Source organism: Melanerpes formicivorus, unplaced genomic scaffold, assembly GCF_026170545.1.
Source record: "Melanerpes formicivorus ecotype bairdi unplaced genomic scaffold, bMelFor1.0.p_v2 SCAF_2, whole genome shotgun sequence".
Lineage (NCBI taxonomy): Eukaryota > Metazoa > Chordata > Aves > Piciformes > Picidae > Melanerpes > Melanerpes formicivorus.
The window spans coordinates 3408730-3423476 of NW_027142354.1; the positions used below are offsets into that span (position 1 = coordinate 3408730).

At 45.0% G+C, this 14747-nt stretch overlaps 1 long non-coding RNA gene across 1 annotated transcript; it reads right to left on the minus strand.

Moving 5' to 3' along the window:
- Positions 1–277: 277 nt before the first annotated feature.
- On the minus strand, positions 278–12635 carry LOC137445443 (uncharacterized). The gene is made up of 3 exons (XR_010988406.1): positions 12252–12635; positions 7372–7500; positions 278–675 (listed from the first exon to the last, which is right to left on the minus strand). It is a non-coding gene; the product is annotated as an uncharacterized lncRNA (long non-coding RNA).
- Positions 12636–14747: the final 2112 nt, after the last annotated feature.

A 14747-nucleotide genomic window follows, 5' to 3' on the forward strand; every position in this document is an offset into this window, starting at 1 on the left:
GGCATGGTCCTCCTTGAACCCTCTATATCTCCAAAGCCAATATTTAAAACCCACAAAAATAAACATGTGGAATGAGGAATGGCTCAAATAATTTCAATTCCTTTCAGTCCATACTCCACAGCAGTCCCAGAGGCTTCCCCAACAGCACATACCTCTGGAGGGCAGCTCATACCAGCTATCTTAGGCATTTGCAGCTGAGGGTGATGACCAAGACGATCAAGACCTCTGGAAGTGGATGTTTCTCTCTGTCAGCGTGAGGGAACGAGAATGACCGCTTTCGACACTCTGAGAGAGATCCAGCTTGCTGAACTTTAAAACCACAAAGATTCTGCCCTCTCTTTATAGCTGGTGGAGCTGATGATCATTTCTACATGTGGCTGGCTGGTTCTCTTTTAGACACCCGTTTTTTTTTTTCCCTTGAAGATGAGATGTGCTTACGCATCAGAAGTGCCTCTTTCTCTCCCTTGCCTATAAAGGAGCCAGTATGACTCGCTCAGCTGTTGACGTGTGCGCTGTAGGAGGCTAAATTTGGGCAGATGAATCTCATTTCCAACTTTCAGGCTGCTGAAGTTAAGTAACATGAGTTCTACTGTGGGCATGAGCTAAATATTTGAATAGATGCTATTTTTTAATCCACTCTCTCTCCTTGCAAGACGACCACATCAGTAGGGTTATCTGTGGGAAGAGGAAACTGTGTGTCATTAAAACCAGAAGACATCCAAATTCTCTACTTTCTTTTTTTTTTTCTTTATTTTTTTTCCCCTGGCATGGATTACCATGTGAGCTACAGCAGATTCCTTAATCCCTCTGCTTTTTAAAGCTTTACCGCTGCTCCATTTTCAAATGGTTGCTCGCAGTTTAATTCCTGAACCTGCAGACAACACTTTTTAGCACTTCGCTGTTGGTTTTTTCCCCCCCTTCATAACAGTTTGATGTGAGCATATAATTTTGTGTCCAGTTTCATTACATTCTGAGTGTTTTGGCTTTCTCTCCTCCTCTGGGAGCTGCTGTGTATTTGTTTCAAGCCTGAAGAACAGCACAGGTCTTTAATATCAGAGCAGTGCTCCTCCACATTTGGTAGCTGCGAGAGAGTATTTCATATTTTCTCTCCCTTCTAATTTTCTTCTTTTCCTTGAGTCTTCTGTTCTTTGCTGATGTGTAGGGCAGCATGTTCTGTTCCAGAAGAAGACTTGGGAACAAATGCCTGCCAAAGAAAAGGCTTCCAAAATCTATTGTGTGTGTGTGTGTGTTGCATCGTGCTACTGGGTAGTTTGACACCCGTGTTCCGGCAACTGTCCCTTTCTTAAAAGCACAGCCTAAATGGTCAAGGGAGGTTTAGGCTGGAGGTTAGGAGGAAGTTCTACACAGAGAGAGTGATTGCCCATTGGAATGGGATGCCTGAGGAAGTGGTGGAGTCACCATCACTGGAGGTGTTCAGGAGGAGACTTGATAGGGTGCTTGGTTGGATAGGGTGCTTGGTTGCATGGTTTAGTTGATTAGGTGGTGTTGGATGACAGGTTGGACGTGATGATCTTGAAGGTCTCTTCCAACCTGGTCTATTCTATTCTATTCTATTCTATTCTATTCTATTCTATTCTATTCTATTCTATTCTATTCTATTCTATTCTATTCTATTCTATTCTTCTAGGAAAAGTTGTTTCAGTTTGCAAACTTAGAAGAGGACCATGGAGAGCAACTATTACTTTCAAAGATACTAACACCCATCCCTTAGCCCATATTGCAAAAATGTGACAAAGGATTTCTTGTTAGTGTCAAACATACATTCAAAAAATCATAGAATCATAGAATTGTCAGGGTTGGAAGGGACCTCAAGGATCATCCAGCTCAAATCCCTCTGCCATGGGCAGGGACATCTCACACTAGATCACCTTGCTCAGAGCCACATCCAGCCTGGCCTTAAAGACCTCCAGGGATGAGGCTTCTACCACCTCCCTGGGCCACCTGTGCCAGTGTCTCACCACCTTCATGGGGAAGAATTTCTTCCTAACAACCAATCTGAATCTACCCATTTCTATTTTTGTTCCATTCCCCCTGGGCCTAATCAATGGGTGAGGCTTAAAATCCCCCAGAGAAGATAGTCTGTGGGGAATTTTGTCACTATAGTCAGATCATTCTGCCTAAGAGTCTATAAATTCCAAACACGAGCAAGCATCATTGGAAGGACTAACAGGATGTTCTCCACCTCTGAACAAAGCAGCAGGGAAGCACTAACACTTGCATCAGTTGCTCTTGACTTGCAGTGCAGCCCCAAGAGTGGTAGTGGCTGCCACACAGCTGTGGTGGGATGGGAAAGGAGGGTGCTAGGGCATCTTGCCAAGGTCACGGCTGAATGGCTGGAGAGCATCTGAAGAGCTCACAACATCCTTTGAAATGAACAGGAGTGTTTTTCTAAAGAATGCACATGAAAAAGCCACAAACCTGGAGAAAGTGTAGAACATGCACCCACAAAGCCTAAATTTAAAAGATGTGCTTAGCAGGGAACACATGCATAGCATATGGATGCAGCTGACGGAAGAGCTGTTGGACTCCATTCAAGATACCACTCACGTAGCAGATGAGCCATCATAAATTTAAGCTACACATGTCACATCCTTACCACTAAGGTTCCCTTTAGTCATGTGTGAATGCAGCTTAGCTGTTGGATTCTGGCTCTTGAGTTAACTTAGTCGCTCTCTGAGCACATAAACGTCGTGGGCAGGACACATAACGTAGAGAGATCCTCAGCTGTTCATTACCTTTCATGAGTTATTAGCCTGTGGGCTCTTTACATCCCCTTACCTTGGCAGTTGTTAGTTCCAGCACTTGCTGCCTAATGGGTGTCACATGCTGTCCTTCAGCTCCTCAGCTGCTTGCTGACTGACAGGCCAACTTCTTTTACATTTGCTTTGATACATTTTCTCGTATTAAGCTAAGCCCCTTGAGCTGATTAAAAACCTTCCAAGATTATATCATTGCCAAGCCTTCTACGCGCAAGCACACATGCATAAAGACTATCACTCTGAAAACGAAGACAAATGATCAAACCTATTCTGCACGTCTTAAATTGGAATGCTGGCAGCTAAGTCTCTGTCCTCCAGCCAATTTTCTGCATTTCTAAGCCAATCCCCATCTCTGATGGGTATACACAGACGCCAAGTTACTATTCTTCAGCAATTACTTTCTGCTATCAAAGTCTTTTAATCCAAAGGACAATATACTGACAAAACTGGTAGAACAGGTAAACATTTACAAAGCAAAATCATATCTTATTCCATTTCCATGCAGCACTGGAGTTGTAAGAGATTCCTTGCAGCTGCTCGCAGGGAATTAAACTTTCAGACTTTCGCTATCCTTTTGGAACATAATTTTGTAAGCAGTTACCAGGAGTCCATTAATTTGAATCCAAGACGCCGTATGAGTTAGACTAGTGCTAAAGAAAGCCTTAGTTTCCATTCCAAAATGTGCTTTATCACACATTCCTGCTGCCCCTTTTGCATATCTGTTTGACTCAAGGCAGTTGCGGTATGGTATTTAAGCACCACTTACATTTTGGTAACCCACACAGGATTTTAACAGGGAGAGGAAGACTGAATGACCTTAAACCTTGTCAGGATAAGGAAATAACAATAACAATAACAATAACCACAACCATAACAAGAATAGAATAGAATAGAATAGAATAGAATAGAATAGAATAGACCAGACCAGGTTGGAAGAGACCTCCAAGATCATCACATCCAACCCATCAACCAATCCAACCCACCCAAACAACTAACCCATGGCACCAAGTACCCCATCAAGTCTCCTCCTGAGCACCTCCAATGATGGTGACTCCACCACCTCCCCGGGCAGCCCATTCCAATGGGCAATCACTCTTTCTGTATAGAACTTCTTCCTAACATCCAACCTGAACCTCCCCTGGTGCAGCCTGAGACTGTGTCCTCTTGTTCTGGTACTGACTGCCTGGGAGAAGAGACCAACCTCTGCCTGTCTACAACCTCCCTTCAGGTAGTTGTAGAGAGCAGTAAGGTCACCCCTGAGTCTCCTCCTCTCCAGGCTAAGCAACCCCAGCTCCCTCAGCCTCTCCTCATAGGGCTTGTGTTCCACACCCCTTACCAGCTTTGTTGCCCTTCTCTGGACTCGTTCCAGCAAGTCAACCTCCTTCCTAAACTGAGGGGCCCAGAACTGGACACAGGACTCGATGTGTGGCCTAACCAGTGCAGTGTACAGGGACAGAATGACCTCCCTGCTCCTGCTGGCCACACTGTTCTATAATACCAACAAAACAGCCACAGATGTAAGCATCCACTGGCAAGATTTTCACAGAAGTTTTGCATATTTCTTGGTGCTGAAGCTTTTTAACATCCTGCCTAACACTCAGATTTTGGGGATGGACCTCCATTGTCTTGATTTTCAAGTTGTTTTTTCTCCAATGAGTCTTATTTACATGAAAATTGAATGATGTTGTCCCTTTAAAGCCAGGTTTAAGCAGAATACTGGTATTTGTGACTTGTGAATCTATATTATGGTAGCAGCCGGTGATACCACTCTGTGATGGCAGTTTCTTTTGGATTTGGGGCTGTATGGTAGAAACACAGATGCAGAGGCATCTGTGATATGATTTAAAGGGTAACCTGCTGTTTGATGATGTTGTTCTCGGTGCAGGATTTGGAGGGTTCTTTGGTGGCAGGTTTTGTTGCTGATATTCCTGTTATTGACTTACAGCATAAAAGATAACAAAGACCTAACCCTAAAAAGTCCTTCACCAGCTTTCTTGTAGGCCCCCTTCAGATACTGGAAGACCACAAGAAGGTCTCCTTGGAGCCTTCTCTTCTCCAGACTGAATAGCACAAACTCTCTTAGTCTGTCCTCATAGATGTGCTCCAGCCCTCTGATCGTCCTCATTATATTGTTCCGTGTCTAGATAGTCACAAAGCTTGTTCTCCCATCATATTGTATTTGGTTTGGCTGAGCTGGAGTTAATTCTCCTCCAAGCATCTTTCTAGTGCTGTGTTTTGCAATGATGTAGCTGAGTGTTGATAACAACCAGTGTTTTGGCTACTACTGCACTGGCAACCAGGCTGTGCTTTTCCAACATTTCCCTTCCCCGAGGGTATGCTGAGGGGTCGGCAAGATCTTGGGAGGGGACACCTCCAGGCCAGCTGATCCAAACTGGCCAAAGGGGTATTGCATGCCATAAGACATCAGCTCAAGTGTAAGACCTAAGTGAGAGAAGGAGGTGTGGGGACATTGGGTTTGGAGGACAAGCTCTATGAGGAGAGACTGAGGGAGCTGGCATTGCTTAGCCTGGAGAAGAGGAGGCTCAGGGGAGACCTTATTGCTGTCGACAACTACCTGAAGGGAGGTTGTAGCCAGGTGGGGTTTGGTCTCTTCTCCCAGGCAACCACCAACAGAACAAGAGGACACAGTCTCAGGCTGCACCAGGGGAGGTTTAGGCTTGATGTTAGGAAGAAGTTCTTCATAGAAAGAGTGATTTGCCATTGGAATGTGCTGCCCAGGGAGGTGGTGGAGTCACCATCACTGGAGGTGTTTAGGAAGAGACTGGATGGGGTGCTTAGTGCCATGGTTTAGTTGATTAGGTAGTGTTGGATGATAGGTTGGACTTGATCTCAAAGGTCTTTTCCAACCTGGTCTGGTCTAGTCTATTCCATTCTTTCTATTCTATTCTATTCTATTCTATTCTATTCTAGTCTATTCTATTCTATTCTATTCTATTCTATTCTATTCTATTCTAATTCTTACTCCTATTCCTATTCCTATTCCTATTCCTATTCCTATTCCTATTCCTATTCTTATTCTTATTCTTATTCTTATTCTTATTCTATTAATCAGTGGTGTCTCTCCTTCAGAGCTACTGTTACATGTAGATTCCTGCTTCCCAAGGCTGACCGCCACCTGAGGATGCGAAGCAGAGAATATAATCTCTCTCTGCTTTCATTTCCATGCACGGCCTTTGCTTGTTCTTATCATCATTATTAAATTGCTTCTGTCTTGTTACTGTTTTTAGTCATATTTCCCCCTCTCCTCTGTCCATCTAAGAAGGGGAGTGACAGAGCAGTTTTGCTGGGCATTTGGCCCCCAGCCAGGGCCAAAGTATCATAGTATCATTCAGGGTTGGAAGGGACCACAAGGATCATCCAGTTCCAACCCCCCTGCCATGGGCAGGGACACCCCACACTACATCAGGCTGCCCAGAGCCTCATCCAGCCTGCTCTTAAACACCTCCAGGGACGGGGCCTCAACCACCTCCCTGGACAACCCATTCCAGGGCTTCACCACTCTCATGGTGAAGAACCTCCTCCTCACATCTAGCCTGAATCTCCCCACCTCCAGCTTCATTCCATTCCCCCTAGTCCTATCACTACCTGACATCCTGACAAGTCCTTCCCCAGCCTTCTTGTAGGCCCCCTTCAGATACTGGAAGGCCACAATTAGGTCACCTCAAAGCCTTCTCTTCTGCAGACTGAACAGCCCCAACTCCTTCAGTCTGTGAAACCTCAATAATCTTTATTTTAAGCTTAATTGGCCAAGATGTGCCCATACAAGACTCATAATATTTCCATCTGCCTGCAAATTTAAGGCTTGTGAGTCCTTAAAAAGAAGAAAACATCTTATATTAATTTCTTAAAGCAGCCAAAATGCCCTTCACCCACATCCACCCTCCCCTAACTCCACCCCACCCCACCCCCCGAGTTTAAATTTAAATATATGTTTCTAAATTGACATAGTAAAAAAAAGTTAATCTGAAACCTGTTTGGAATTTGGATGTCTTTTTTTATCACATTTCATTTAATGCAGCTACTTCTTCAATTGAGGCATCATCCCTGCAGCTACTGGATGTCAAAGGAGAGGAGGAGAAAAAAACCAACCCCACATAAAATGCTTGAAAGAAAATTGAAGCCACATTTCTATGCAGAATTTGAGCTGCTGACATTTTCTAGATAGCACCAAGAGATGTCAGAATACTGGCTGCTAAATCAGCCTGGGTTTGGAGCCTGTTAAGTCGAATTCTGAGAGTGGAGGGAAATGTGAAGACTTCTGGAGGGACAGACACACAGCATGGCTTGCTTTACTTCAAGTTTTTATAGGGAAAAATGAAAAAGAAAAAGAAAAAGAAGAAGAAGAAAAAAAAGAAGGAAAAAAAAGAGGTTTTTTTTCTCCCTACTTTCCCCCCCACCAAGAGTTCCTCTTAAGATCTGTCAAGGTCCAAGAGCCTGTGATTTCACTCTAGTTTCATTGTGTATTTGAGGGCTCCACAACACATCTCCTACTCTTCTGAAGAAGAAAGACTAAGAGGAAGTCTCATCACAGCCTCTTACTCTCTCACAGCTTTCAGAGGCCACTGCTGACCTGTCTTCCTCTTTGGCACTAATAATTGTGCTTCTTTAATAAGCCCACATTATGTTGCTCAAGGGGTCCAGATTGCCTCTTCTTGTCGATAAAGCAGAGTCCTTTTGGATTGCACCAGGGTAAAGGCACCTGGAAGGAGGAGGAGGGCTCTCAGTATGCCATGTAAAACATGCTTCCAAAGCACTCTCTCCATAAATTGAGGGAGGAAATTCTTTTCTGGTCAGATGAATTCTCCCTGGAGCTCCTTGGCACAAACAGGTCCTTGGCAGGACACCCCTCCAGAGACCACATTCCCATCCTTCAGCCATGTGCTCCAGCCCCTCTGTCCCACACAGAGAGCTGTTTCAGCCTTCCCCCATCCACTGTATAGGACAGTGAGCTTGAGACATGCTAAGAAAATGAATGAAGTGAAGAGACCATGATTGCAAACAGCTATTGTTTCCAGAGCCATGCTGCTTTTCTTTAAACGCAGTATATCCCACTCCCCCCCACTCACAGCCTCAGAAAGGATGCATAGGGCTGGATAGTGTGCATAGGGCTGAGTAGGGTGCATATGGTTAAGGAGGGTGCACAGAGCTAGGCAGAACTGAGTCTGGACTGACAGGACCAGATGGACTCCTTCCAGACCTAACTGGGATGTCTCTGCCAACCTGCTAATCTTGATCTTAGGTTAACAGACAGCTGGTGGCATTTAATCAGAGGCACCATTCATTTATACCCTCCACATCAATAGGTCTCCTGAACTGTGTTGTGCTGGATAATGTAGGTCTATCAGTTGCTTCCTTCAGTTGCTCCCAGAGCCTTCTGTGTCTGCTAGCTTATAGATTATCTTAAATATTGTTTCTGACTTCAGAGAGAAGAAGATGCATTTAAAAGCATTTGAACATCCATCACATCTGAGCAAGGAATTGCACAGAGTGGCTTCTTCCCCTGCCTAGCAGCTGGCCAGAGGTTTTCTGCTGAAGCTCTTGCTTCAGCCTACATTATTTTTAGCATTGATGTTCCCCATTTTCCTACATCTGCCTGCTCTTGTGGCAAGATCCTTCTTCAAGAATACTGCAGTTGCCTGCCTCAAAAAGAGTAAGGTCACGTGTCAGCTACAGGAACATGTAGATCTTTTGCCAAGCTATTGCAAACTTAGAGGAAGTAATCAGAGCAAGTGGAGCTGCACCACACAGAGGTCTGGAAGGCCAAATCCAAGCAGAAACAAGAAGCTGAAATCCTTTGTACATGCTTGTGTTACTATCATGTAAATGAATTTGCAGCTACTTTCACCCCATTTAGGTTTCCAGTGGTGCATTTCAGGAGCTAATCCAGTGTTTCCTCAGTGTGGAACTTAGTGTTGTGGCATGTAGTGATGAAGGGTATGAGTGGGTGTGGGTAGATAGCTGCTGTCTTTATCAGCACTTCACCATTACTCAGACCCTGGGAAAGATCTGAGTGCATTATAAAAGGCTCAAGCCCTATTGCAGTGGTTCTGGGATCCTGATTAGCTAAGCCAACATCAGTTTAAAATTCAGCAAAACATGTGCTACTTCACAGGGGAAACACATCAGCTGAATGGTTTTCACCCTAAGCAGTAATGTTTGACTATTTCCGAGAGCAAGTGATTAATATCTTTAATGACCTGGATTGAGGGGATTGAGTGCACCTTTAGTAAGTTTGCAGACAACACCAAGCTGGTTGTAAGTGATTGATCTGCTTGAGGAGAGGAAGGCTCTGCAGAGGGATCTAGGCAGACTGGATCAATGGGCTAAGAGCAATGGTTTTTAGTTTCAATAAGGCCAAATGCTGGGCTCTGCACTTTGGCCACAACAATCCCCATCAGCGCTACAGGCATGGGGAGGAGTGGTTGTAAAGCTGCTCAGCAGAGAAGGACCTGAGAGTGTTGATTGATAGCTGGCTGAACGTGAGCCAGCAAGTGTGCCCTGGTGGCCAGTAGGACCAATGGCATCCTGGCCTCTCAGGAATGGTGTGACCAGCAGCACTAGGGATGTGATCTCACCCCTGTACTCAGCACTGGTGAGGCTGCATCTCTAATGCTGTGTTCAGTTTTGGGCCACTCACTTCAAGAAAGACATTGAGATGCTGGAGTATGTCCAAAGAAGGGCAGGGAAGCTAGTGAAGCACCTGGAGAACAATGTTTAGTCTGGAGACAAGGAGGCTGAGGAGATCTTATTTCACTCTACAACAACCTGAAGAGCGGTTGTAGAGTGGCAGGGGTTGCTCTGTTCAACCAAGTAACACGTGACAGGACATGAGGAAACGGCCTCAAGTTGCTCCAAGTTTAGTTTGGATATTAGGAAGAGTTTCTTCTCTGAAAGGGTTATCAGGCATTGGAATAGCTTGCACAGGGAGGTAATGTGTCCAGTTCTGGGCCCCTCAGTTTAAGAAGGACATTGAGACACTTGAATGTGTCCAGAGAAGGGCAACGAGGCTGGGGAGAGGCCTTGAGCACAGCCCTATGAGGAGAGGCTGAGGGAGCTGGGGTTGTTTAGCCTGGAGAAGAGTAGGCTCAAGGGGAGACCTTCTTGCTGTCTACAACTACCTGAAGTGTGGTTGTGACCAGGAGGGAGTTGGTCTCTTCTCCCAGGCAACCAGCACCAGAACAAGAGGACACAGTCTCAAGCTGCACCAGGGGATGTTTAGGTTCAAGGTGAGGAGAAAGTTCTTCACTGAGGGAGTCGTTAGCCATTGGAATGTGCTGCCCAGGGAGGTGGTGGAGTCACTGTCCCTGGAGGTGTTCAAAAGGAGATTGGACATGGCACTCAGTGCCATAGTTTAGTCATGAGGTCTGTGGTTGGACTTGATGATCTTTGAGGTCTCTTCTAGCCTTGGTGATTCTGTGTGAGTGTGTGTAACGGAATTCCCATCCCTGGAGTTATTTAAGAGTCATATAGGTGTCATGCTTAGGAACACAGTTTAGACAAGGAGTTGGCAGTGTTAGGCTGATGATTTGACCCAATGATCTCAAAGGTCTTTTCCGTTCCAGGCAGTTCTGTGATTCTGTGATCAGCTGGTACTGCTGAGCCAGTCAGGAAGACAAGCAGCCTCATTCTCCTCTCAGACTGGAATCATGCAGGAGATAGTCCAGCAAACTTGGTTCACCTAAGAGGTACAAGTGTAACGCAAAGGAAGAATAAGACCCATGCACTTTTCAGTTTTCAAGTCTTCATTTAGGTTTTGGGGAAAAAGACTGCCTTGAAAATAGCAATAGACATTCCAGAGGAGATAAGAGAAAAAATTGTAAACATCCCAGCTGGCATTGAAGCCCTCCAGAAGGAAAAAGTATTGCTCAGAAAACTGAGATGGTATTCCAGAGGACAAAAGGATGAAATAAACCCTTAAATTGCCTTCAACTACGCATTCAGGGCCATAATTGCATCGTTTTGCTCCCTCCTTTCTTTCTAACCAGATTAATAAACATATACACCAGGAAACATTAATGTTTTGTATGTGTGGGAGCTGATTTTATTCAGCATTTTGAAACTCCTTTAAGCCTGCTGTTTATGTCGATTATTTATCATTTTGCAAAGGGAACACAGGCATCCAGAGCTCAGAAGAAGATCAGAGAGTCCAGCTCTCCTTGAGGTTATTTTGTCTCTTTAATCCTCAGGGACGTGATTGAATTTTTTTTCCCCCTCTGTTTATTATTATTTTATATTTCTTCTCCTCATTCTATTCATTTATTTTGATTTATAAATTATGCCGCCATGCTAAGGGCAACTGTCCTCCCTGGATCATTCCTCTTGTGCCTGTGGCATTTGTGCAAAACCTCAGGTTTGCCTTCCCTAGTTCAGCCCTGGAGTCCCAAACTACTTTAGGCCACCGCATTGCTTAATTTTTTCCGTCACTCGCCCGAGCAGCCTGAAACCAGCTGCATAATATTGTGTTTGACATTCAGCCTCCAACATACTTTACAGTCTCCAAGTTCTCTGGGGCAATAGATGTCTTTTTAAATTATGTATAGTGGGACCAACAGTAAGGGGGCCCCAGGCCTTCAGATGGCTCCCTCAGGCACTGCTACGCTGCAGCAGTGTTTCCAACAACAAAGCTGACAAACAACCAGAACCAGTGCCAAATTCTCTGCCCGTGCTGGAACACGTGCTACTGCTAAAGGTGAGTTCAGTGAAGAGGTAAGTGGTGACATTTAAGGGCTCATGGAGGTCAAAAGAGGTGATCCAGTAGTGCCTCCCAGCCTTCAATCTGTGAATCTATGAATACAGATAACAGCTATTAAAATGGCCTTTGTGGAAAGGTCTCTGCTGCCAGCGCTGCAGAGGCACTATGAGAGTTTTTCTTGAAGGCTTCTCCATGACTGAAGCCATGAAGTAACTCTGATTTCAATGAACAGGAACCGCCTCAGGGGGAGAAAACATCTGCCTGGGGCAGTGGAAAGAGATGTCTCTGGAATAACATAGAATCATAGAATCAATAAGGTTGGAAAAGACCTTAAAGATCATCAAGTCCAACATGTCTCCAACATGAGAGTGGTGAAACCCTGGAATGGGTTGTCCAGGGAGGTGGTCGAGGCCCCGTCCCTGGAGGTGTTTAAGCCCAGGCTGGATGAGGCTCTGGCCAGGCTGATGTAGTGTGGGGTGTCCCTGTCCATGGCAGGGGGGTTGGGACTAGATGATCCTTGTGGTCCCTTCCAACCCTGAATGATACTATGATACTATGTCACCCAACACCTCATGACTACTAAACCATGTCTTTCAGTGCCATGTCCAATCCCCTCTTGAACACCTCCAGGGACAGTGAATCCATCACCTCCCTGGGCAGCCCATTCCAATGGCTAACAACTCTCTCTGTGAAGAACTTTCTCTTCACCTCGAGCCTACACTTCCCCTGGCACAGCATCTGTACTCTATGAAACATACCTGGTCTTTTCCTTTAGCAGGAGATGATGGAGCTGTGATGACTCTATTGCTGATTCCAACGTGGTCCCACAGAAACATGAATCAACTTCTCCATGTGTAATTTTCAGGAGGAAGCAAGCAGGGATGATGATGGGCATGGACAAAGTCTTCATCATTCACTTACTGGTTGTTGAGCTTCCTTCAAATTCCCACCAGTTTTTTTTAGCTGCTCATTTCTGCTGGCTGTGGTTTCACACTGTAACTCAAAATAATCTGCAGCTAAAAGGAAAAAGAAAAAGTAAAATTAAAACCAGGACATCATTTGCAGGTGTAGCCCAGGCAAGGATTAGAAATCCCAGGCTGAAGAGCTATGGACAACTTGCTAAGTGAGGCAGAGGATATGCAATGTGCCCAGACGCTCAGCAGCAGATCTTGGAGGCGGAGCTGAACCTCACTTTGTTTGTGCTGAGAAGGAGATTCCCTGTGGAACAGAGGTGGGAGTCAGTACGTGCCCAGCTGTTAACTTTATGCCCTTGCTGTACTTTCACAGATCACTGCCAAAAGACTGGACATGGGAGAAAGGAGCTGCCTTTATTCACCCAGCCTACTCACTAAAGCAGCAGGCATCAGCAGTAACTGGCAACAAGAGCAAAAAATAAACTTTGAGCTCCTTCAGCCTTCCACTAAATCCCTTCCCAAACCTGTGTTGTTTTGCCAGCAGATAATATTCCTAGTAATGAAGTAACAAAGCAAATACAGTTCAGTGCTCTGTAAACAAGAATGCAGATATATAAGCCTTGGAATAAAATTCATTTTACAAAGCACTTCTTCAGATGCTCCCCAGTGGTGGACTTACCTGACAGCTTTTCAGCATTGTAATGCAAGAGCACTGGAAGTCATAGCCATGGCTTTACAACACAAATGATTTTGGGACTCTTCTTGGGTCAAAGATGCACCAGGGAAGGCTAGAAATATAAGTCTGCTAGCTGGTGGGTCTCAGCTTTGACTCAGCTGCTAGTATGACCCAGAACCAATTCTTCTTCATTTACCATGTGTTATTTTGGCACAGAAATCTCCCTAGGTCTCTGGCATTATTTCATGAAAAATTGTTTGATCCTCACCTGCACATTTCTGCAAGGCTTGGCTTGTTTCCTTTTGCAGCACAACACCTTTCCTGCTTGTTTCTCTTGGTGTTGCTATTGCCATTGCTCTAAGGACCTGATAAAGATACAACGGCAGGCTGCCCTGGGCAACTGTAAGCTCATAGGACTTTCATGATGCAAGTCAGCCCCAGACATCTCAGGAGTGCTGGCATGATTCAATTTCACTGCAAAAGAGCAGCAGCAGAGCCAAAGAATGGTCCTGGAGAGTAATGTTTTGTATCTTTCCTACAGCAGTTGTGTCAGGGGAGAAAAACAGTGCATGACAATAGTTGCAGGGAAGTCCTTAGGTCTTCACTATTGTCCTCTAGCAGCAACCACCAGGCAAGTTCTCCAGGGCACTCTCACTGACAAAGGTGGCTGTAGGAGCCTGAACTTATTCTGGTTTCATCAGCAATCTGTTGCCATAGGCAACTGCCTATTTTGCCTATACCTAGGGCTGGCCCTGAGCAATATACACAGCAGGACTGCTATGATGAGATTAGCACTTTTTATTATACTATCCCTGCTCTTATCACCAACACCAGCTCCCACAAATTCAAGATAAGGAAATTTCCCTCATGTACTTACCATGGTCTTGAACAGTACTTTAGAGAGAAGCAGTGAATGCCACTATATTTACATGGGAAAATTTAGGGAGTAATTTCTAGTCTTGTTTTCAGGTCCTATGAACCCTTCAATGTCCCGGTTCTGGTCTGGTTGCTTATCAGCCATCCCAGCTTGAATAGCTTGAGGGTGTCCTCTCTGCACTAGGCTAATGTCAGTATGGGACCAAGGCACCATAATCCCCTCATCTGTAGCCCCTAATCTTTTCCATTTGTTAAAAGAAGAAGTATCTTCTGAAATACCCAAGAATAGCCTGTTAGGCCAGCTTTACCCTGGGCACCACTTTGTTTTGTCAGCTGGGACAGAGAGCAACATCAAGTAAGCATACATGTTAGCTCACAGGAAGGCAAAACATCTGGAAAAGTGCTCTAAGACTCACTGAAAGCCAGAATAGGACTTTCTCCCTAGAGATTCAGACATGCAACCAAATCACTAGTGCTTGACACATTACCATCCATCAGCTGAGCAACTCACCTGAGGGCACAGCCGAACTGCACTGCCCAAGCCTGACTGGGGATCACCATGGGGAAATGGAGTGGACTATAAGTTAGAAATGGTGAGCCTAAACTCTTTCTTGCACATATTTTCCATTAGGTTTCATCACTCCTTATTGAAATACCTTTTTGATTCTAAGAAATACCTCATTGAATGCAGCCCAGATTGTTAAAGACTAATCAGAGTGGGGGTTCTAATGGACAAACAGCTGAATAGGAGCAAGCAGTGTGCCCAAGTGACCCAGAAAGCCAATGAC